Genomic DNA, 25,979 nt, shown 5'->3' with positions numbered 1-25,979 from the left:
TAACTAATAAAATGCAGCTGGGAGTGGAATAAAAGCTGGCTTTAGACGTAAGGAGGCATTTTATCAAAAAGGTAGTCTCTATGTGAAGGTTAACATTTGTATGAATGCATGAAAGGTATTGAATAGGATCTACCTAACTTAATCTATGCAAGATATTGTATTTCATGGAACTTTCACTTGACAGTTAGTGACAGTCATGAAAATTTAGAACACCAAAATAGTATGACAAAACCTAAGTACATTTTCTAACCTAGTATTTTTTTTGTTATTTTGATGAAAAAAATTATCAAATCTGTTGCTTTCCTCTACTTTGTGTTCTTGTAAAATCTACTCTACTATATCACAGACCCCTAACCAAAACCAGATAATGTTATGATATTTTGCCTAACATAGTTCAAAAGGCCGTAGCTGATGGTCTTTTCTCTTGGGCCTTCATAGATGTGCAGTGATAGCAGATAATAACTAAGCTTCATTATCTATTGCTTCTTTGTTTAGGTAGCTGTTTGACTGGCAAAGAATAAAGGATCCTAAAGATGTTCCTTTTGTGTCTTGGATTGGATTTGAAAGGAGAAAACTCTAGACATCCAGTTTTGCATGAAGAATACAATAATAGTATTGTATATGTTATTTCAGTTGCATGTTCTTTTTTGTCTACAGGCAATTTATAGGTGGATTTATAATATGCAAATAAAGGCTTTCATTTCCAAACCTTCTGGTGTAATAGTTTGGAAACCCAGCTATTTTGGCGTAGGATGCACAAAGGTCTGAAGAATTTCTCCCACACTGTCAGGTTTGGTTTAGGTTGTGTCTAAGTGTGTAGCAATGGAAATGGCTGCCGAGCAGGATTTTGAAATCATCAATGTATGCAAATCCCACCTGCCTCTTTTTTCCTCTCCAGAGCTTTGAATAGAATCCAAGGCACAAATTTTTAGTCTCCTGGTGTAGCTGGTAGGCTCTTCTGCTTTATGTTAATAGTCAATACCGTCATGATTCCTAAATGAGGCAATTTCAACTGTAAGTCATTAAAAGGTTGGTAAACAGGCTATCCCCCAGACAAGAGTAATGCATGCATCTGTGCTGTGTCAGCTGTACTTAAACAGGTGAGACTGAAAAAACAGAAAGTAGTAACTCCTCTCCATTTTGGTTGTGTAGGGTCCTTGTTCTCTAAGAGAGATTTTTGTCTGAAAAGTTTATATTAAAAAGTGAAAATATTTAAAGAGTCAACACAGCTCTGACTTAAAGGCATATGCATTGGCAGAGTGATTGGTTATTTAAACTTTGCAGTGAAGCAGGTAGTTTAAAACTCTAGACATTAGTGCTTAGGACTATCTTTGTGAAGCATGCAGTGAAAAACTGAATCTGATGCCCTGTCTCCCCAATTTACATAAAACCAGCACTTAAACCAACCACAAATTTATTCTGGATATTCAGTAAAGACTTGTTTAATATTTATTTCTACTGTAGATGAACACTACAGGCAATCAGAAATTGTAGTTCAGTTTACGTTAGTTTGTGATTAAATGCTTTCTTTGATTCTTCCACCATTTTTGCGAAAGTGGATCTCAAACCATTTAGCAAGAATTAATAGTGTTCGTATTAATATATTATTAATTACATAAAAATTAATAAGACTAGTATCTGCCCCACTTTTAGAGAAATTAGGATGTAGAGGACCAAAGGCTTGACTGTGCAGCTCCTTTCACATGCTTTTGAGCCTTGTGAATTTATAGAAGCTGAAATCTGGGACAGAGGAGGTTAAGTTATATGCTCAAGGTTACCCGTTGAGCTAGGAGCAGGGTCAGAAATAAATCCTGATTTCTCGTCACCTTGAACTGCTGTATCACATTCCTTCCTAGACTTGCTAGCATCTCCGTAGTACGCAATACTGTAAATAGAATTTGTTTGCTGTCCATCTCATTTTTATATTTAGTGATAAGTATGAAACAGTTGTTAATGCTTACTTAATGTTTGGTGGGGTGTGATCAACAATCTTCTGCATTATTGTCTTTTTCTTGTATTTTTCTTTCCTTATCCTCTTTAACCTGTTGTTAAAGAAAATAATAGAAAGTAGATCCATAGAAGATATTTACCCACAGAGGAAAAACTGGAATATGTCTCCCTTCTTCAGTAGTCGGAACTACACATGAGATTATGGTGGTGGGAGGAGAGAGCAGACCTTGTGTATGAGGTCGGGGAAGGGATCTTATGTATCAGGGCTGAATTTGGCTGACAAAGTAGTAGGATGATGTTTGAGGCAAGACCCGTCTTTTTGTTTGGCAGCACAATAGGATCGTCTTCCTTGATGGATTCTTAGCACTACTCAGTATAATAACATGATAATTGGTCCCAAAGATGGAATGACTAAGACTGGATGGTGGTCTTTGGGGGCCCAGTTGTGTTATATCTAATCTAATTATGTTTGATACTGACTTTTTAATACATATGGTAGCTATTTCCTTGGCTTGGAAGTAAGGCGTATATGCAAACTTGATGTTTGCTTGGTCTCTGTTCTAAAAGCACACAAATTTATTCTTAGAAGAAACCCCAGCTATATCTGTCTCGTGTCATGCTGTATTCTAATTCAAAACTAAAACTGATTTGTTCCAGAAGATGTCTTGAAGCATAAATATGTTGTGGCTTGTGGAAATGTGGGAGGTGTGATGGAGAGAGCAAATGTCTATAGATTGTACTTCAAAAAAACACTGCAACTTGCTACAGAAAAGACATAGTAAGTTATTGCTGCCTTGGAGCAACAATCCACAGCAGGCATTCACCCCTTTGCATGGGACAATATAAACATTTTAGTGGATTTATGAGTATAAAGGAGCATCTGGAGATGATGAGATTGTGTAAGACTAATTTTAGAGTCTGAATTAAACTAATTCTGTAGCTACAAAAGAAGACACTGACATGTTCTATGCTCTTGTTTAAAAGATGTCTGTGGACTATGGCAATACCAGATTTTCCCAACCAAATGGAACAGAAAAGTCTAATGCTCTACTGTTGGTAGTGGTGTGGTGGGCACTGGCTTACACAGAGGATTATGAAAATCCTTCATGAAAGATATTTATGCAATCAAGTTTCTGAGGCAAGTTTCTTCTCAGCTGTTAGCATCTGGGTTCCATTTTACCATGAATAGGTGACTGTCTCTTGAATTTATTTATGTTTCTCACTTTTTAATAGAAAGTATAGCGTGTATTCCTGACTGGGGGGGGAGGGGGGGTTCGTGTTTTTTTTTTTCTTTTCTTTTTTCCTTCATATTTCACCATTGTCTTCCAGCCTAAAATAAGCACATTGTAAATTAAACATATTAATAAAATTAGTCATGTGTGATGTACTAATGGGGCAGGTAGGGAAATAAAGTTGTCTGAAGCCAGTTTTGCTTTTGGAAATCTAACTTACCTGAAGTATCTGAAATACCGAAATGCAAGTTTTGTTTTATGTTTAAGTTCATTCTTTTTCCTTTTCGCCCAGTGATTCTTACTGGTGAAAAGTCTACACAGCATTGTAAGAGCTCAGTCTCCAATGCCAGAGTGGCATATATGACTTGCAATGTTATGTCATAGTTTTGGCCATTGTCTCTTCCAAAAGTGGCTGATGCACAAGTGGAAGCTGAAAGTTATTAATTACCTGATGGTGCTAGCTGCACAGTGGTCTACTTGCATCATTTTCTGGGACCCTCTGGCAATATGCTTATGGATTGGAGATGAAACGGATAAAATCCTGAATCCTTTGAAATAATTTAGAGCTTTACAATTGACTCGAAGTGAGGAATCATTTGGTCATAAAATACTGGGCCACAATTACAGTACTAAACATAGAAGAAATGAGGGCAAAAAGAAGTCACTCTAATTGAATAGTTAAGACTAAAAAGCAAAACAATCAACTAAAAAAAGCCATTGGACTATATGTCCAATATGCTTTCCCAGCAAAACAAAGGTAGTTCATGGCTAGTGAAGCCTGCTTTCCTATGGATACATTTCTTGAGATTAATTGAACTTTGATATTTAGAACAGTGTGTGGATCTGATGTTTTTACTGTGAAGTAATTAAGCAGTTAGAAGGTCTTTTTCTTCTACAGATTTTCCATATTTGCTCATGGGGATGCCGACAAAATTTCTCTTATCTATTCATTTGACCCGTATTTGATATGGAATGGAGATCTCAAAACTACTGAGTTTCTCAAAAATGCACCTGAAACCTCTGATCTTAAATTTGATCAATATTGGCCAAGGATTTGAAGAGATTTTAGATGGCATAGATACACAGAGTGTAATCACATACACGCGCGGCTCTCTAACCTCAAAATCAAGGTGGAAAGAATGAATGTCTTATTTCTAATAGGGAACCTTTTTAGGAGCAACCAGAGATTTTCTACAACAGGAACTGCAAATACGCTTAGCTGTACTAATGCTTCATTTATAAGATAATAAGAATTCTAAACAGTTTTCTAGAAGGAGAGAGATTTGTATTCATCAGCAAAGCTCTACTAGTTACCTATTCCAGTGCTTCCCTATGTTTCTTCATGCATTGCCCAAGGCTGACAAAAGTTAGTTTAAAAGTGAAAGAAATGCCAGATACTACCTCCCTCTCCTGCAGCCACCCTGGAGCAATTATGACAAGAGTATTTAACTTACAAATCAAAATGACACAAAGAGGACCCACTCTCATAAACCGAAACAGGAATAAATTTTCAATTAGCTTTCCAAGAAGAAGAAGGTTGCACGAGCCTTTTGCTAATTATATTGTGTTTGAATGAAAAGCCTTTGTGTTCCACCTTAAAGTGTATACTCCTGTCTTTTTTATGTCAGTATTTTAAGCGCCTATCCACTATGGTTTATCCGCATCCTGATCTTGTCCTGTCTTGGATAAGTTCCTTGCTGGCTTCACTGAAAGCAACATCATTCCCTTCATGTCATTCTCAAATTTTGTTACTAAATAGTTTGTCTGTTGATCTGGCCAAATTACCTGCTTTTCTGCCTCAAGGAGCTGGAAAAGCTTCACTCCAGCCTATATTTTGTTTCTTATCTTGTACTTTTGTTCTTTTCCTGCCATGCTAAGTTCAGTGTTGTTAATGTCTTTCTAAACCTACTGCTGCAGTATTGCTTTTCTTGTCTGGTGCGATGTGAGAGGTGAATTCACAGGGCAGGCAAGTTCCTTGCTGAGGAGATGCATTTTCTTCAGGGGGCCTCCAAATTCATCTCATGATAAGTGCTTGCTGCGCTCCACAGAGAGAAAAGAGAGGGACTGTAAAAACAGTTGGCTTTGTCTCCCTTGTCTGCTATTTTAAGATTTTGGACTTCTCAGGTGTAGGTGACAGTCTTTCTTGTACCTTCCTCCTTACTGTAAATGTAATTGCACATTCTTTCTTGGCATTTCAGACATAAGGCAGGTCTCTTCCCTCTCAGTTTTTATGTTAGATAGGAACATTGGGCATTTGTTGTGCTAGCTATTACTCATTTAATTTGTAATCCATATTCATTTTATGGTGGATTATTTAAGATCTTTTCCAGGATCTTTTCTTAAACTGTTGATATACTTGAGGACCAGTGAGGGGGGCAGGTAGTTAGCGAGATTTGAGCTTGTGCAATATCAATGACTTTCACTGGTTTCTGGTGGCAGGCTGTTGAACAGCTCATGGAAATCTGTCAGTGCACAACAGCCTAAGACAGAGCAACAGGCTCAGCTTTCATGGTTTAGATTATTTTTTTTTTCTGTTGTGTTTCTGTGTTGGGTTTTTTCCGCGTTAGCTCTGTTGGGTGTACATATTGAATTTGAGATACCCAACAGTGCTTACGGACGGCATTCAGAAGTCAGGAGCCAGACCTTCCTCTTGTCCTTTACTCTGTATCAAGATAGGTCACACACTTTTAGATTTACTAAAAAGAGTGGGGTTCCTTTTGTATGCCTTTTGGGTTTAGGTGGAGGTATTCTGATTTTTTTACTGAACAAGGAAATTATCGTGACATGCAGTTCTTGGGAATAGCCTGCAACCCTCTGTGGCGGGGTGAGAGGAAACAAAGTTTTGGTTTAAATACCATAGTTGAGTTTAGGTGCAAATGCTGCAAAACTGTAGGTGGTGTGTTGGGCTGTGCTGTACGCCCAGTACTTCAGAAGCCTCCATTGGATTTTAACGTGTATGTACTTTGTTTCTCTTGCTGCAACTCTTCTTTGACTTTTTTTGAATTAGAAAAGACACGCCAACCTCCATGCCATATGCCTATTACTAATGATGCTTATGTATTTTTTTTAGTCTCATATACTTTCATATTTAAATTGGCTATCAAGTTCCACCCTCAGTTTTAACCTGTAATAACTTTCTTGCTTACAGTGCAATTTGCACTGGTTTAATTTAGATCAGAATCTGGATGCATATGTAAATGTGTGCATGCATGCACATATGTAATGCCTGCTTTCTTACATATATATATACACACACACACACTTTAATTAATTTTATTTAACTTTTAGTTAAAAATAAGTGAGAGGGAGACTCTGTTGATAATTTTTATGCCGAACAATTTTAGAGCAACTAGCAAGAGGAAAATAAGTAATTTCAGGTCGTAGGTGGATTTTGGAATCGTGCATGCACATGCACACCTTTACAATGTCTTCTGGTTCTTGTCAGTCCCAAGCAGTAACTTTTCTTCTTTCACCTGACTTGCAATGCTGAGTTTTCTGCGAGCTTCAAATCTCACTTTTATTTCACTTTGGGGAAAATGGAGGCAGGGATGTTAAAAAAAAAAAAAAGACGAAAAGAAGCAAAAAAGGAAGAAAGAAATCCCCCAAAACAGCAGCCTCCCCTCCCCCCCGGCCCCCACTTCTTCTGTACCACCGGCCCAAACATGGAACATATTTTAGCAGAAGCGCCCCAGCTCTATCATATGTGCTGTGCAGAGTCATCATGGCCATGGTGCATAGCTGAGAGCCGGAAAGCAAACAGCTGCTGTAGCCTGATTTGAGTTAAAATAGTGTCAGTGTTTAGTCTGGCGCAGTGCTTCAGGAGAGATTGGCAGCTGGGTCAAACAAAGTCATTCCATTGGCTCCCTTCCCAGTAAGCTTCTGCTAGTATTTAGGTACTAGTGCAGCCTAGGCCCCTTTTCTCAGGGATAGCCTAACATCTGACCGCACCCTCTTTGCTTTTGCAAAAATGCCTTTTCACTCTTTAAGATAAATCCACTATTAGACAATCTGCCACTAATTGTGTGTTAAGACCGGTTTTCTCTGGAAAGCCGACGCATCCTGCTCGCGACGCGATGTAGAACGCAGGCTGTTACAGTGCTGGATTAATAAAAGGGGCCTTTATGGTTTGTGAAAGAATATCTGTGTGCTTAGGCAGGAAACTTTTTGATCCACAGAAAAGCCAGACGACATCTAGGTAAGGCCGTGTATCAAATCTGCTTTTATGGGATAGTGGTGGAGCGAGCGCTGTTAATTGCGATTGCTTAAATGTTTGCATGCCCGCTTTGCTAAGCTTTTTGGAAAGTTTAGGAAATAGCTGCTCCCGCGTACTGAGCTCTTTCTCTCCTCCCCCCTCCTCACTCCTCCTCTGCCTTTAACGCTTGCAAAATCTTGCTGCGATCTGCTTAGTTTTCGCTGAAAGACGCGCGGGCGCCTCGCTTCTTTTTGGAGAGGGGTTTCTTCCAGAGGCGGGCAGCAGAAAGTTCTGCTGTCGGACCCAAATGCTGTTAAAAGTGGAGGAGCTGGGGCGAATTTCCAGGGAAAGCTTTCAACTGTTACAGACTCTGCCTGTGCAGTCATTTAAAAGTAGTTGAAACCCGCTTTGAACTAACAAGGGTTTAATTACGGAAAAGTTTAATGTGGCGATGGAAGGAATATTAAGTAAGTTGTCTTTGTCTCATACTTTTTAATTTTAGTTGTTGCTTTAGCCTGTTGGGTCACATTTTTTGTCAGCGCTGAAGGCTGCCATGAATTGGTAATGAGGGCCCCTTTTGCACATGATTTTGGCACTTGGCCAAAATCAACTTCCCAACGGCAAGCTTTCTCTAAAAGAACCTGAAGCATTTTTTTGTGATTAGGAATCATGTCTGAAAGCTGCCACAACCAGTTGTGTAGGCATGTCAAAATGACTTTATACAGTATATCTGAAGCAGGCGGGGGGAGGCGGGGGGTGTCTGTTTTTTCCTCGTGTACCAAATTGTTGCTATTATCATTCCGCAGCTTACGCACCTCCAAAAACCAGGCTACGGGGAGCTAAGGCATAATAGGATCCTTGGTACCTTTGTATTTCTCGCCATGCCAAAGCAGCCCTAATTGTCACATTTAAGCAGGATACAGTGTTAGGGGTCGCTTAAAACACTTGTGGACGTAAAGCAGATGAATCTTTAAACTTTTAATCTCAGTAAATTATGCTCAGTGAACAGTAAGTAATGACATTTTCGAGAAGTTTCTTTGTTTGAATTGTGTGAGTGAAGCGTTTTGATATAACTGTTTTAAAAAAAAACATGCCTAGATCCACCGGGGGGAAATTTGCAAGGAAAATCTCAGATGTGCCTTTGAATTTATCCTGATTCCTTGAAATCTGGGTACGGGTCTGATCTGGGAGACAGGGAGCAGGAGCTGGGATGTCCTTTGTTGTTAAAAAGAGGGAAAGGGAGTTAGTCTAAACATTAATAAGGAGCTGTGAAAGTTCACGTTTCAAGTGGGCTCAGAGTTTCGAAAGTTGTGGAGATCCTCAGTGCAATAAACGGGTGATTATTCCTTGCTGATATTATATAAACAAGTCTGGCACTGTAAGTGAATACATTATTATTGTAGACTTGAGCGTTTTGTGGATTTAATCTGTATTTAACAAAGCAACCCAGCAACTGGAAATTAAGGACCTCCTATTACGTGCTGTGTATACTTTACCCCCGTGTCTTTTCCATGTGCATTCAATGTAAAGACAAATTGCGTTAGGCAGCATTTTTGTTAGGTATTTTTCTTTTACATAACAGCTCTTGCGGCTAGAGCCGAGGAGTTGCTCGTTTCTCCCGGCAAGTGTTGTTTACTTATAAGCAATACCATACTTCAGCAGCAATATCGATGTGGAACAGCCTTTTCGCACCTTCCCCTGCCCCCCGCCCTCCCCAGCCTTGATCCCTTTTGCAGTAGTTCCTGCTGTTAAAATGAGCTTTACAGGTATTGTCTTTCTCCTGTTAAACCGTACATTTTCTGTAAGCTGTTCGTGTGTGTGTGCGTGCGTGTGTTTCCTTTATTACATAATGCAAGACATAGCTAGATGGGGGCAAAACTCGAGCTTTAGAGACTCTTCAGTATCTGTACTTTCATATAACTTGCCTGGGAGAGTTTGTTCATTGTTACATTGCAGGAGACTAAGCTGCAATACTCAAGTCTCCTACGAGTTTAACTATAACACGTATTTACAATGAAAGAAAGCAGACAAGATTAGCATGTTGAAAAAAAGAGATGGAGAACATTAGTAAAATAAAACGGATAGGACTTAGTTGCATTTTTCTGGGATTTTTAAAAAGTTTTACAAAAGGGAAAAATACATCACAATGGAACCCTATTTTAATGTAAAGCATTGCCAGAAAATGACCACAGTGGGTGCAAAAGTAAATGTGATAGTAGAATTTTTGCAAATCATTACGGAATGTATTTGCTGGTGCATGGAAGCAATTTCTCCTGATGTACTAAATTAGATACAGTTAATTGAAAATATGCATATGCACATCTAGTTACTGCAAAACTAACTTCAAAATGTTTTACTGTGATATTCCTAGTTTTACCTAGAAGGTTTTACCGTGAAATAACGGACACATGCTAGTGCACTACTTCTAGAGGTTTTCATTTCTGTTTTGGTTGGTGAAGGGTTGTGTTATAAATCACAGCAAGTTATGCTCCAGAAACTTTGTGAGCAGTTTCTAAATCCAGAGTCAAATTTTGTCTGATAGCATGCTTGAAGTGTAAAATCTAATATATGAAGTAATAGAGAGTTTTGCTTAAAAACTTAAAACATTATAAATTTGGCTTTTGATTGCAGACACTAAATTAACGTTGTCCTTCATCAAGAAATGTATTGTCTGTATGAACATACGAAGAAGTCATGTTTCCATCAGATAAATCAGCATTCTCTATTCATAAGTATTAAGTTTAAAATTTATAGATACCGTATTCTGTTTTTAAATCTCAAACCAGTAGATTAACACTTCTTTATAGTCAGGGTGATAAATAACTGGTTAGTTACTTTTCCTGAGAGTACAAAAGGTGAAGGATATTAAGTATTCTCCATTATGCCATTTTTATTTTTAACAACCCTCAGGAATAACGTGTCTCTAATCTTCCTACTTGGAGGGCTTTATGTTTTCTATTTGTTTGCAAACACATCATGAAAGAGTGCAATTATAAAGCTTAACTTTGTTGTAATTTTGTATCTTAGCTGTTGAACTCCCAGTTACCCATTTCAGTGCAGTAAACCAATATATTCTCCATTCAGAATACAAATTCTTGCTTTGTAGTTGGCATTTTTAATCACCGTTAGACATTAATATTTTATGTTTTAGTAGTGCAGTGTGAGTGGTACGTATTGTTATACATTTGAGTAGAAGTTACAAATTTATTTATAAAACACTTTCACTTATATTTTAAAAAAAAACCAAATCCTAAACATATTGCAGAACACTTTCAGTTTATCAAGAAAACGTGAGGTCTTGTAAAAATAACTTTATTCCTCAATATATTCTACTGCGTGTTTTAAAACTTTAGAAATGAAACAGGGCTGTTTTGTTTTGTCTTGGGGGGGGTGGGTTAGCAACCATTTCATTCACATAAACTAAGCACTTTGTTCTATATGTTCTAAATTCCAGCAATGAGATAAATAAATTGCTGCATTGGATGGAACATAATTATTGAATTTTGGCAGAACTTCAGTGAACTCTGCCATGAAAGATTAATGTGCACAGTGCGCTCTTAGATTCTAAAGTAACAGAGTAAGATAAGGGGAGTGCATAACAGGCTCTAACCTTTGTGGTTTAGAGAAAATAGAAAACGATGGGCAAATGTTAACTTTTGGTATAAACTGCTAATGATAATGTTTTGTCATCTGGGTGATAAAAACTACAGGAGGAGACAAGAAAAGCCAATTTAACACAAATGCTCTCCATTTCTTTCTTGCTCTGCTTCCCGTTTTTCTGTATTAAAATAGCCACGATTGCTCTGTATTCTTATGAAAAGGAGAACGTAGGCAGGCAGACTACTTGCAGTATCCAGTAATGTTGTGTGCTAATGAAATCCCTCCATATCAGCATGTCGTATGTGGTTTTTCACTACAATTAAGATTTTGGTTTGCGATTATGCTGCAGTGATTTCAGAATACGAGCAAAATTGCACTGACTGGATGAAGGCTATGTGTAGTCATAGTAGTGATTGTTATTACTCCCTCTCTCTTCTTTCACTACCAAACCTTGATAGTTTAAAACATTTGCTTCAATTGACAAATTATGGCTATAATCACAAAATCATATTCTTCTTGGCTTTTAAATAATTACTACGCCCAAATAATGTTTTTAATTGAGAACAAAGATGCATTGTCCTACCAGTCAAGCTCCCTTGGCCAGACCAATAGGATTGCAAAGAGTTTTTGGTATTTTCAGTCAGTTCGCTATAGGAGAGAACGGGCACAATATCAACCCTGCTCTGGGGAAAGCGGCTGCGGCTTTGTCAGCAGTACCCTGCCCTTGGGAGTAATCCCTCTGCCTGCTCGGCCTCCCCGGCACCCTGTACCTAAGCCCAGGTGTTTTCCCTTCCACAGATGTGTGCAGCCCCAAGCACCAGCCCCTGACGCTGGAGCTGGTTTCCAGCAGGTCCTGGGGACGGCAGCACGATGGACAGGCTCCAGCATGGCTGATGTGTGGTCTGCCTGACTGGCTAGTTGTGGGGGTACGGCTCCAGTGCACCCAAAATGCCTGGAATCAGAGGGAGTTAGGCAGGGAGGAAGCATCCATGGTGGGTTTTTTTTTCTCTGTTTGTTTGCTTCTTGCCTCCAGACCTGCTGCTAAGGCCGAGTGCGTTCAGCTCAGCGTTTTAAAATGGCAGGTATCCAGGATCTTGGATATATTTCATGACTTCAAAGACATTTCTGCTCTCCTTCCCAGTCACATCCTTAAGCTCATGATGACAGTGTTACGAGTGGGATAGTTAAAGATGTATAAGGGCAAGGAGCTGTTCTAAGGCCCGTTGCAATCAGCAGGGAGAATCCCCTCGACTTCACGGCTCTTTGGATCCAGCACCCTGTGACCTGGCTGCTCCGGGGTGCCAAAAGCTGCCTCTTCCCCCTTAGTTCCTGACGGCACTAGCGTGACTGGCATTGCCATCTTCCTCAAGCAGCTTCCTTGCCTTCATTGACACTCCTCGAAGAGGAAGTTTTACTGAGCCTTGAACGTGCCTTCCTCGTGCTGTGAAGAAGCAGACGCCTGAGTGCTTATTTTGCCCATTTGCAGTCTTTTCTCTCGTCCTTCTCCCCTTCTAAAAATGACTCTTGTGGCTGACCTTGATCACATCAATCCATATCACCATTTCAAGCAGAGTTCAGAAAGCGCAGCTACCTATCTTCAGGTGTATCCCTGTTTAAATGCTTCATTAGATAGTGTATGTCCAAGATGAAATGAATTTGCATTCTAGGTCTATTATTTTGATAATTAGACATAATTTTCTTTCAGTAAGGTTGATTTCAGGATACCTTCATCTTCAAACAGAAAAGGCATATTTTTATCATTTGTAGAGTACCATAGAGTGCTTCAGTCTTTGTTTGCCCTGTAAGTGTATTTAGTTGGAAAACCTTTAACGAGTTATATTCAGAATGTGCCTGTATTTTGAAGTAGACTCCGATCCTTTTTTTTTTTAGGTTTAAGCAATTCACATAATTTAACATATTTTTTTAGCAATCTAAAATTGTTACTGCAGATTATAGAATAGGAGAAGGAATGTTATGCCTTCTTTGCACGGATAATAAATGTATTTGCAATGTGAAATCAGGTTATGCTCTTACAGCAGCGGGGTTGTGGACTGTTAACGTATTCAGTCTCTTAAAATATTACGAACTTTTTTGCAGAAGTTACATATATGACCCAGTGAACACCCCCTACATTATTTTAACGCATAATAGTTGGGTGAATGTTTCAGTGCCTACCAGGTTGTCACATGGGAGGCTCCGAGATGACAAAAAAAGGTGCATGAAAGCAAATCTTGCCGTTCCCTGTCTGCTGACCCGGAGAGCCCTGCCTGCCGCAGGAGCAGCAGCTCTCCCGGGTGGTGGGAGCCAGCGGCACTGGGAGGCTTCTGCGCCTCGGTGCAGCCGTGCGTAGCGGCGGGGGGAGACCGGTGGAAGGGCAGGAGCGAAGCCAAGGTACTTGCGACTGTACAGATGGGTTGTTGTTCCGCCTGGTAGAGAGGGAGCGTAGTGGCTGTCTCGGGATCCCAGGCTGAGGTTTGCTTTGAGTTTTTCTCAAAGCAGGACGAACTTTCTTGCAGCTGCAGTCCCAGAGCCCTTGGCAGCACATGGTGAAGTAACGTGGGCAGTAACTGGGAGAGGGCTCTGTCCCATGAGGGATCCTCTGTGGCTTCATGAGTTAGCACAAAACTTTAGTCTTGAATTAAAGGCAGAAAATATGGGGCAGGTGAATGTGTTTTTTTCAGATGTATAACAGTGTGGAAGCTTTTCTTTCAAGCACAGTGACTGACAAGCAGATTAAATTATGCTAAAGTAATGTTGGGGTTTTTTTAGTTGCCTGCATACTGTGCAGGTCAGCATAGCAAATTATCCGAGTCTAAAATTGTGTACTTTACATTTTGCAAAGTTAAACATACTGGTGTCCATTTCTGATGAGTCTGTCCCTGGGCATGCCAGGTCTCCCAAGGGCTGAGTGTTAACAAATGCTCAACCTTTCCCTTCCACCACGATATACAAAATTTTACGTGTCAACATTACACTCTTCCAAAACATTGAAAGAGTGTTGTAAAGAAGAAAAGGATTCCACAGACGTCTGAAACATAAGGTTTTTTTTTTGTCAGAGATGAGGAACAGTGATGTAAGAAAGCTGTTACATTTGGGTGGGGCAGGGGGGAGGAGGGGACGAAGGTTAAGTTTAGCAAACCCAACCTAGTCATGGAACTCACACTGTTTGCAACCTATGAAAATATTTATGACAGAATTGAAATACCGTTAGGCTGACAGATCACAGTTGAAATTGCTTTTTGTAATTAGAGCGTGGCTGAAGAAGCAGAGTATTTGACTATAATACTCCTGTATTAATAGTAGGAAAGAAACAAATATTGGAAAGGAATTCCAAATACTTACAGGGTATCTCATTTGGGGGCATACGTTAGTTTGCTAAATTCCAATCCCCAGACTGGCAATCATGATTGTTAACGTATATCTTTTATGACTTTCAGAGCAAGAGAAGCCAACTTTAGGAGCATGCATATTGTGATATCCTCAGCGGTAAGTACCCTAACTGCAATCAAGTTTATTACATTTTTGTAGAGTAGAGGCCTTTTCAAGACCACACTTGTTGCAGCTTAGTCACACAACAGCTTCAAATGTCGTTCTGGAATAATAGGGTAGTAATGTGATATACTCTATAATGAAAATCAGTGTAAAGCACAGGTGGTTGCTAGCATTTGTGTGGTCAGATATAAAAGCTTCACTATGGGTACAAGCTACTGCTTTCCCACTTGAGGAAAGTATAATTAAAAGTGGTTTCCAGATGTGCTGGCACACATCTGCCGTTTTTAAACGTGAATTTTGCAAATACAAACTGCACTGTGTTGCATTCATCATTATAAAGCTGTTGATGGGTTTTCAGGTAATAAAAAGGTTGGAAGCATCAACACCCCCGCTGTAAAACTGAGGTGCCTTTAGACAGCAGGCAGTAGCATTTTATGTTCACATTGTGTTCTTAGGATTTTCTGTGAGTCGTTCATAGCTGGGCTATGGCAAATATGCAAAATCTATCTGGACAAAAATTAACATTTATTTCATGAAAACATGAGAAGTGATTCCTTGCTAACGATTGTATTTGCTACCAGTTGGATGCAGCAAGTTTGGTCTTTTTGTCTGTTTGTTTTCAGTGTGGTGAAATTAATGCTACCCTAAAACATTAGAATTCAGTTCCTTTATCCTGATTTTTGAGATGTATAAACAGTCAGAAAATGAGAAATATATATGTGCTGAAAATTGACCTTTAATTTCTCTCAGAATAGAAAACAGAAGAAACTCTGTACTTAAAGGCTTACATAATGCATCCTTAGTTAACTATCGGGAAAGAAATAAATTAGACCAAAATTCAGAAAAGGTGCTAGGCTTTAAAATATTGTTGAGAGGAGATTACAGATCTTTTGATTTAGGTAAATATATTTTTAGGACAAACTGCTTGTCCTGATATCCACATAATTTTGTTAGAGCTAATATTTCCCCTGGAAATGTTATTAAAGTACAATCCCCGTTTCAGAAGAAAGAAAGTTTTTGCAACTCCAGAAGTTTTAGTTACTGCTGCTGCTTGGAACAAGCACAAAGGAAGAACGCTGTCCCTGCCATCTTCTTATCGATGCTTCTTCTAGCACTACACCAATTACTGATACCTGTGTCTTCCAGTTAATTTTGGAAGAAATCTAAGGCTGGGACCTCCTAGCCTGAGGGTCTTGGACTGTTGACCAGGCTGCGAAATAATAAGAGAAGATTTTGTAAAGATACTATGTGCAATATTGCCTGACCTTTGCATATATTTCCTTTACTTACTTCCACAGATGTGACTATTAGCATTCCGTGTCAAGTGAGAGTCTAATCCTTAACATTTTATTTTAGGGTAATACTGACACCGAGTAAATTAAATGTTTTATGGATGTTTTCTCTTAGTCGGACTTTTCTGCATAGACTTTGCTTTTTCCATTTAACTCTTTCTTTCTTGACTAAGCAGAGTTGAAACCCTCTTTTGAAGTGTGTAAATATTGGGATACTTTGCAGAATATTGGGTTAGAAAAACAGCTGCTTAAATGGAATAATTTTTGATATACAACTTAAAATGTAGTCTGTACTTAAATTTTTGGATTAACTTCTCTGTATGAAACATTCTAAGTTGTTCTAAAGGCATTGACAGATTCAGTGAGGGATTTAAAATGCAACTTTGGTAGTAAAGATAGGAAACTGTCCTACGTATTCTTCTTTTCTGTAATAGCATAATAACTCGGTAAAGTCCTAGTGCTGATAAATGAGAGTGTTCTAACTTGAATATTTTCATGTCTCTGAGATAGAGGGGCCAGATCAGCACATGGCATCTGATCTCTGCCTAGGGCATCTTGAGGATACAGTGAAACAGATGATAATCAATAAGCAGGATATTTAATAACTTCATAGTGAAAATGCTGATTTCAGCAATATTGGCAGCTAGTACAGCAGACAATTTTTTTTTTATGTTGTAGTGACTAGGTGTATTATAAATTTTCTATCTTGATATAAAGACTTTAAATTTGTGCTACCAATGACTGTTTATAAGTATGTATTTACTAACACATGCATAAGTATGTATTTACTAACGCATTTAATATTAAATCACATTTAAATAACTGTTTGCCCAGAAGGTAGGATTTTAGCACCCAGCTATTATAAGTCTTTTTTTTTTTTCTGACAAAATGCCATTTGACATCAAACTTAGAAATGTCTACAGAAGTACAGACATTCAGATGTGAAAACGTGCGAAATGAACACTACCTAGGTACTTAAGTCTCAGCCTGTTGCAATTAAGACTTGTTAGTGGTCACCTCCCTAAACTGGCTATTCACGTCAGAGACCAACCAGACCCACAACCTAGCTCACAGTTTTGTACATGACCTTTTTGCGTAAAGGGGCAATTTTCGTAAGAAGCTCAGATGGGTAAGACAAAATAAGTAGCTTACTGAAAAATAGATTATTTAATATTGGCGGTTTTACATCCTTGGTAACTGTAGAATTTTGAGGGCATCTTGATTAATCGTGTTCTTATTAGTTGAAAAGTAAAATGCTGACCAGACTGGGGGAGATGTCAAGAAGTCTTTTGGGGCTGTGCATCAAGGGGCATGAAGAAAGCAGCTTATTGAATGGCAAAGATCTTGCCTTAATGAATAGATGCAGAAGACAACCCACCAAGGACATATCTCCCCTCAAGTGCAACAAACCTCTCCAGCGTACTTAAAACAGCTGAGGCAGTACTCTTCTGGGGTATAAACCTCTACAAGACACTGAGTGCAACTTTATAAGAGGCCAGTGAGTTGATGACTGAGTAGAGAACGTGTTATGTGTATATGATACTGTTGCTGCTATTTATTGTCAATTTTGCAAAGACATACATTTCTGAACAGCTATATCCTTGTTTTTTGGTAGTATTCCAAAGTTCAACAAGTGCAATGCACCCTATTTAACCCAGGAAAAAATTGAAAACCCGTGCTGTATATTGCATTTTATCTCTATTTAGAACATTTTTTTGCCTTGGACCTTGAGTTGTTGATTTTAATACTTTCTTGTAAATGATGATCATTGCCAGCATTTCTTATGTCTTCCAGATACTTATTCTTCGCAGTAAGTTAAAGTCTCCTATCTGTGTCTTCACAATTATTTGATATAAGAAAATAGTCTGTAAAGTTAGAAATTGTTGAGTAAGGCCTTGGGAAGAGTAAGCCACAGAAAAAGGAGGACTCTTTAATATTAAGACTGTTTTTAAAAAAATATATTCCTAATGATGAAAAAATTCAAGGAGGAGAAAGAAAGATACATTCAAAATATTTCTAAAAAACTATTATTCAAAAATTTTCATTAAATGACTTTATGGAACCTGAAGATGGATGAGAAATAATTATCATGCGTATCAAGAATTTTTTGAAGTTTCAGAACTTTCTCCTCTCTGAAATAGTAAAAAGAAAAGATAAAATATCAGTTATTTTATAAATAAAGGTCAGAGAGAAGATGAATCAGATAAACTTAAATATTTAATATCAATAATTTTGAAATATTTCATTTTGGCTTGTTTTTCTACCTATTCATGTTAGTCTTGGGGGAAAGAGAAAAATAAAAAAGGCACTTTTGAACTTTAAACCAGAATTTCGAAATTTTGAAAATATCTAAATGGAATATGTGATCAATTTCAAAACACTCTCTGCTTTTTCAGATGGCAAATCAATTGGCACATTTCCTTGTAAATAACCTTGGTTTTCATGAATCAGCCTTTTCTGAGGGAAAATTGTCTAAAATATTTCCTGCTAACTGTATCATGTCACAAACGTACATTTTGTACTTCTTTAATCTTTGTGCTTGGGGTTTTGTACAATGTGAAACATTAACAAATTGTGAATTTAAGCCATGAGTTTTCTTGTTTCTTCTTAGAGAGAATTAAGTAGATGATAGCAGAAATAGTTGGAAAATCTAGTTCAAAGGCTTTGGCTGTGGATAAGCCTCATTTACTCATGTAAACAAGACCACTGAAACCACCAAACGTTGGCTGCTTAGTGATTTACTCAAGGTCAGTATGTGTTACACCATTATAAATATATCTTATATGAGACCTGCATGCAGGTCGTTGTGCTGCAAATGGGCTTGAATGCAGCCAGGTAGTAAGTTGCTGCCCTGAGCTTTCATCTCAGATTTTCCCCCAGTGCCTGGGAAGCCTGTGCAGTACATGTCTGTAGCCAAAGCAACGTTGCCTCCTGCAGCGTGACTAGCAGCAAGACAGAGTCCTTGGGAAACCAAAGGTGGGCTCCATGGAGGTCCCATATCCTACTCTCCTGCTGCATGACTCTAGTAACTTGCCTTCTCCCAGCATCAGCCCTCCATTTAACCGCGCTGCAATCCCTTAGTATTTTGCTGTTTCCTAATATTATCCTGTTGAACTGTTTCAGCGTTGTTTAAGGAAGGCTTAAGGACACAGCTCTTAATAGAGTTGTCATTCAAACTGATTATGCTGTTGCTTTTTAAATTTCTTATGAAGGAATATCTGTTCTCAGCCAGAAATGTGAGCACTGGGCCTTCTATTCTTGTGCAGGGTTGTCAGTTGTGGCACTAGCACTGAAGAAGAATATATCCCCTCCTCACCTGTTTCGCTAAGACCATTTCTATGTTCTTTGCTAATCAAATGCTTCAGAATTGAGATTATTTTTGATCCCTGCTGATTCAACTACAAGAGACACTGAGGAGTGAATATGTTCTAAATATTAATTATTTGCATCTTTCTTTGATGCAAATAAGGGAGCTTTTTATTTTGAACTATCCGGTCTCTTATTAGAATGGGCTCCCAAGTTCAAATAATTAAAGGGATATTGTATACCTCTGAGAAATGAGCTTCAGCCATTTAGGAGCAGGGCATGAGCTTGTCTCTCTGTCAGTAGTTCAGTTTAAATGCATGTCTGCACAGTCAGTGCGATTGCTGTTGACAGACACTCCCTGCTTAGCTGTGAGTGTGTTGGTAGTCTGGAGTGCGATATCCCACTTTGGGCACTGTACAGTGAGAAGGAGGCGGAGTCCAATGACGATAATGAGAGGTCTTGAAGATCTAATTTACAAGGAAAGTTTGAATGAAGTGGGGTCATTAGCCAAATGCGTTAGGAAAGACCAGAATAACTGGTGCTGCCTTGCACAAGCGTGGTGGACCCTGGTGTTCTCTTTAGCCTATCTTCCCATTCCCTCCATCATTTCCCCCATTCTCCTATTACTTCACCCCCACCCACCCCTAACACACACAGCTCTTCAACATTTCAGGGAGAATTTGTGCAGAGAGCTTCTCGTTATTAAACTTGTAAAGAGCTGGTCAGAAAAATTTAACTTTCATTATGATAATATTTCATGTTTGGCAAACTGATTTGTAAGGCAAGAGTGGATGGCACTTTAGTGGGTGTCATTTGGGAAGAGAAGTCTCTTCAGCCTTTATCATGGCTCCTTTTTGCAGCTGTATTTCCTGGTACAGTGCCTGAATACCTGCGTTGCTTTCTGAAATGAGGAGGAACCAGCCCTCCTGGAGCTCTTGGTCCAGGAGAAAATGCTCTGTGCTCTGTTTTTTCTCCATCCATAGGTCCATTGTCCCTAGAGGCATCTGAAACGTGCCACTGAAAATCTAATGGGAAAGACCCACTTCAATAAAGATTAATTAAAGGGGAGTACTTACTAGTGAATTGGGGATAGATGGGGGGGGAGAAAAAACACTCCAAAACCCCAACAAACAATGTTATTTTGGATGGCAGCTTCCTAAATGGCTAAGAATGTGCCTGTGGGAAGATCCCGTACTTATTGGATAGTTGAAGATAAATAAGGGTTTAAGCATTGTAGTAATTTTGTTTGGATTTTACTTTAGCCTTTTCTTACCACTAAAAGAAAAGGACATGTACAATGCTAAGAACGTGTGTCTACTGCTACACAAATCCTTTTGCACGTACAAAAAATGAGTACCTGGAGTCTGTGTTTTGCCAATGGATTCAGTAACATACAATGAATATGGTTGGAGAACACATAAATGACAAACTCTTGATAAAAAATGGTAAACTGCAAAGTCTTTTTATGCTAGCTAGAGCTGCAGTAGACTACCGTATCTTCCTTTAAAAGATGGTGGATATTGGACGCTAACAAATGCATCAAATACCATCAAAGTTACGTAGGTAGATAGGTAGTATCTTGTCAAAAGCGCTCAAAGTAATGTTCGATTCTCTCCTGTGGTGTGAACTGGGGAGTTTGTAGGGCAGAACGTGTCTCCTAACGTGGTGAAAAAGGTTGTCCATTTCCTCTTGAGCAACTAGGTATCTTACTCATTAAGTGATGATTGTTTGCCTCAATGCTCTACAAGGCAACCTTACAGCCCCTGTCTGCCAGGAAGCTCTCAAACTGGAAAGCAAACATAAGCTGGAGACAAAATACACAGGGACATCCAAAACAAGTCTGTTAGAGCAAATAGAAAACATCAACAAAAATAGATGGAGTAAGGGAGAAGAAAGCATGTTGGAGATGTTTAAAGAAAATTAAGAAAATTCCAGTTTGTGGTGTTCTGCATACTAGTGAAAAAAAGAAAACCCAACTGTGTGGAACACAGGAAAGAAGGTGCTAAAGTAAAACAAGAATATAATTTGTGCTGGAGTAAAACTGATGTGGTCTGAAAATATAGCAAGGATATGGGCAAGGTAAGGATTCCAGAAAGCAAATTTACATAGAAGTAGGTTTCCATAATACATCAAAAAAATACTAGGAACTGTGAGGGTACTGAGTAGAAGGTGTGCACTAAAATCATACTTACTAGATAGTGTTTTTAAAGGCATATGAAACTCTTTACAGCTAAAGACGCATCTAGATAACATTAAAAGATGACCAACTGATCACCATTGGTTCCTGGTCCATAGTTGGAGGTAAATTTGATAGAATTCATCTAGTTGCAAATTTATAGTAGTATCACAGTATGTCAAGAAAAATCTTGGAAAAGAGATTTTCTAGCCAGTGACTACTTATCTTTAAGCAGTGTAATCCATCTGGGTGCTGTAGTCTTTGAAAATCCACTCTTTTTTTCAATCTTCTCAGGTAGAAGAGTTTCTGTTCCCTTGGGTTTTGTTTAAAAATGGGAAAAAAAAAAAAAAAAGAAAAAAACCAAACCCACAAATCTTCACACATATTTGAAACAGACAAACTTCTCTTTCTGCAGCATTTATCTCATCCACTTTTAAGTTGTAGAGGAGAGCGTAGTTGCCTATTTCGTTCCATAAACCGTTTGATCCCTTATCAGCCACAGTTCTCCCGAGTTTTTCCAGGGTGTACCTTCAGCTTTTTACTGCTAAATTCAACACATTTTTTTTGCAGGTTTTAGACAATGCATTTGATGTTGTCTGTACCATGATCTTTTCTGGTGTGTGGTTGATCTGATGAGGTGCTGAAGAACATCTATTTGAACACCTCAAATATGATAAATGAGGTCGAAACAATGATAGGGCCAATATAGGAATTAAACAGTATCTGGCCTTTCTGCTATCCTTCCATGCTGGGCTTATATTTCACTCAAAGTATTATTCATCTTCTGAGCACAAAACAGTTGACTTTTTGTGGTAAACAGTTATTTTTATATTCATTTTAAAAATTAAGAAACTGGTGAGAATTGTTATTGCCAAAAATCCCACAGAAGATCACTATCAAAGGAATCAGAATTTAGAAATCGGAGCTTGCAGTGGGAATTGAAGGAAACTCCACAAGTGTATCTCTACAATAGATGTCAGACTTGTGATGAGATTGTGGAAATTGAGGAGCAGAAAAGGAAACAAACAGGGGTCTGTTGTGACCTGAAGTTATCAAAAAGGGAGGAGGAAGGTACACCACAGGGAGGTGGATAATCCTGGGTAAGATCTCAGTGCTTTCAGAGCCTACCCAAATCAAATCTCTGTGGTCTCTGACATTTTACCTGTTACAAACGAGTGCAACATCCAAGCTGAGAAGTCTATGTTTAAAAATATGGTTTAAACTGAAATAACTTGGGAGAGTGCATTCATGAGTAATGAGACCATAAGCAGTGAGAAATCTATGGTGTGGTATAGTGAGTAAGCTCAGGTTTTGTGGTAGCATGGGAGACTGCTGGTGTACAGCTATCAGACCAGAATAACTGACAGATGAAATCTGAAGCGAGACTGCTGCTTTGCTCCATCTGTGAAGTGGCATTTCCGGAAAACAATATCAAACAAGATTTTTGGTGCTAAGAAGACCAAATACGCTTTTTTTCCCCCAAATTTCAAGTTAAATGTCAATATTGCTTGCACATACACAATTTTTTAAATGTTCTGGAATGAATCATGTGTCATCTCACAGAACATCTTCCAGCCAGACCGAAGTCACTTTCCTCCTTATACGCAACATGGGTAATGAGGCATGACTGAGAACAGGAAAACCCAGCTTTCAACGGGAATTATAAGAAATACTTGAAAAAAGAGTTACAAAACAGAAGGGAAAATGGCCTTTGAGAAGGCAAAGCATCAGGGCCCATTATGCTAGAATTACAGTACCAGTTCAGCAGTTTTCTGTTTATTTTCCAGTCATGTACACTCCTTTCTGTTTTTCTTCTTGATAGCTATACATACTTAAAGCCTTGCAGTTAAAACAAGAAAACAGACTGAATTCTTTGTTCTGTTGACTCTGTAACAACTGATATCTTCTCAGCAGTTTAATGTGATATCACAAAAGTTAGAAAAATGGACTAGATAAGATCAAGTGCACCATACCCTGGTGGAAAATATACCAGAATAAAGTTTAAAGGATTTATTTCCAACATGTACTTGAGAAGAAATTAGGAAAGAATAGTAGCCTTGTTTTACAGATGTCTTTTAATTTATTTGGGTCCACTGGTGGTGAAACACTTCAGTTTTTACTTCTGAGAACACTAAAGTGGTGACAAAGTGATTTTCACCACCTTATTAACAACAAGCAAACAAAAATCATAACTGAAGTTCAAATGGAATTCAGCCTGAAATTAAGAATTCAGTTTTGAAATAAAAGCTTTCTGTGATGGGTTTCCCATGATTATTTTATTTTTTTTCTGTTTTCCTCTGTCACTTACTAGTTTAGCTAATGCACTTTCTTCTTCAATAGTTTTCCTCAGAGGTCTTCCTTCAAAAGGTCAGGGCACTCAATATGCTGCCATATAGGCCTGTCACACTAGAAAGATGTGTAGGTATTACACATGGGTTACTTCCATCGGCTACCTCTTCACTTTGGAATCCAGTTGGGAAGCTGCTTTTCTGGATTTTGAAACTCTCTGGTCCTCACTGTAATACCACTTTGGAGTGTCTCAGTTTTGTCCCAGAGTCACTTCTGCTTTCACCTTGGTCAGTTCTGCTCAGCCCCTTCCTATTGCTCATTCCCAGTGTTGCTGCTGTCTCTTTTTCCTTGTTGGAAACACAGGGTAACCTTTGTATCACTCATTCACTAGGCTCTTGTCTGTTTTTTTACTAGCCTTTGATTGTTTCGTAAAGCTTTTGCTGATACTGGTAATGAGCCGTAGTGTTTAAAAAAAACCCAAACAAACAGGTGGCATCATGTTGCAAGGTCCCTCTCGTCAATTAAATTATTCCAAGTTTATATATATGCAGGTGATTAAATGAGATCCTTGTGTGCTTTTCCTACAGTGCAACACTTCAGCCCTGCTGGGTCTGCCTTTACCCATGCAGCACAGTATTTCCGAACAGTTTGCCTTAATTCCTTACTCATAGTTCAGTTGTAGGTTCTGAAGAATTTCCTGTGGTTTCTAAGGTAGAGTCCACTTACAGTGCCCTCAGTGGAGACAGACCAAGTAGAAATTAATAATCATTCATTGGAATCCTTTGATTTTGTGGCTTTCTCAGGCATCCATTCTTGGAGACTTTGAGAGTTATTTCCATCATCTAATGTAAAAAGACAGTTCAGAAAAAAAAAGCAGTTGGAATTTCCCTCTGGAAATAGGATGGAAACGGGCATGGAAATGCGTCGTCTTAACTGAGGTAAGTTAAGTACCAGAAGTCAAGCAAGAGGGAAATCATTGCCCTTTGTTTTGAGCTCTTGTAGTGTGGGTTATTTAGCTTGAGGAAAATTAGAGGAGGATTCTCATAACTGGTCTGAAACAAACTTCAGAATTCCCACCTCGCTCTCTTCTCCAAGCTTTGAAGTAGTGCCCGGTCTTCTTGTGCTTTGAAATCTGCATCACTTTTTCATTACGGACGGTGCCCTGTGACTCCAAACAATGATCCTTCTGTACTTTAAGCTGGGAAGAACAAATTCTGTTTCACAGAAACCACATTGCCCTGTGATATTTGCTGAAAGTTTATATGTCACAAAATTCTCACTAATGTATCTGGAGATATGTTTTACTCAGTTTTATTCCTGGAGACCAACTCTTAAATCATTATAGCTTTTATTATCAGTTTAAGAAAATGTCAATATCATATCTGAAGGACTAGGCTAAATATAGAAGTTGGCTGGTGCCTTTATTCAGTGCAGTGCTTATAATAAGAAAGTTGCAAAAGCTGCCATTTTTGTGGGAGTTTGTTTCAAAAAATGACCTAAGCATATAAAATAAGAAAGTTGAAAAGGAGATTGTACTCAAAGGATTGTCCTTTGCTCTTCACACAGTACTTAAAGTTCATTCCTGCTTTTTTCTGCTCATTATGAATACACAAATGGCATCCTGCAAAACCTACTGTAATGCATTATTCGAAATGCCAGTCAGATAATATATGAAGAAATCTATTGCATATCAGACAGTATGACTGGAGGTGAAAAACAGACATGGTCTGAAATGCCCTTGTGTAGCTGAAGAATGGCATTTCACAGCAAGTTGGCCTCATCAGAAGCTGTGAGCACAAGTATTTACAATATCTTTAGATAGCATCTCTCTCTAGGCACAATGATTCTCTGTTTCTTTGAAACAAGCTGTCATATTACTTGGAAAGAATTATCTAGTATTTCATTACTCTGATATGAAAAATGTATTTAAAGAAGCAATTTTCCTTTACATCTGCAGGTGGAAGGTAAAGCCAAACAAAACTGACAGGTGCAGGTTGGGGTAAAAAATACATTATAAACTACAATTGCAAAATGATAAAGCAAACCATATAAAAATGTGGAAGTGGCAGGTAAACTGTATTCTTGGAAAATTATGAGTGAGGTCTATAAATACATTGCTTCAGCAGTGCATCCTCAATTTTGTTTCAAAAAAGTCAGTGTTTTTGAGTTAGTTTAAAATAATAGATATCCTGAGCTTATTATATGGACTGTTTGTTGGAAGGGACGACAGCACACGTTTTGAGAGTTTGATTTTTACATTACAATGTCGTGCTCTATTAGATGACTTTCAAGTTATGCAGCCCTTGTACTCACAGGTATGGTAACTGTGTGATAGAGCAGTAGATAGAATTGTAGCTGTACTATACTAAGTTTTAATAAATCCCATAACAATAATGAAAACTGATCTTCTTTTTCATGGCTAAACATGGTTCTGGGATTTCAGTATGTTG

The 25,979-nt window shown here is 38.5% G+C and overlaps 1 long non-coding RNA gene across 1 annotated transcript in view; it reads left to right on the top strand.

The window, feature by feature from the left end:
• The window catches only part of LOC134521181 (uncharacterized), a 363,047-nt gene that overhangs the window by 129,763 nt on the left and 207,305 nt on the right, over nt 1-25,979 (top strand). Inside the window, exon 5 of the long non-coding RNA XR_010072674.1 lies at nt 14,412-14,460. This is a non-coding gene — a long non-coding RNA (uncharacterized LOC134521181). The remainder of the gene's footprint in view (nt 1-14,411; nt 14,461-25,979) is intronic.

The sequence above is a fragment of the Chroicocephalus ridibundus genome, chromosome 1 (assembly GCF_963924245.1).
Source record: "Chroicocephalus ridibundus chromosome 1, bChrRid1.1, whole genome shotgun sequence".
Lineage (NCBI taxonomy): Eukaryota > Metazoa > Chordata > Aves > Charadriiformes > Laridae > Chroicocephalus > Chroicocephalus ridibundus.
The sequence above is the reverse complement of the archived record's forward strand: the minus strand, read 5'-3'. Positions and strand labels throughout refer to the sequence as shown.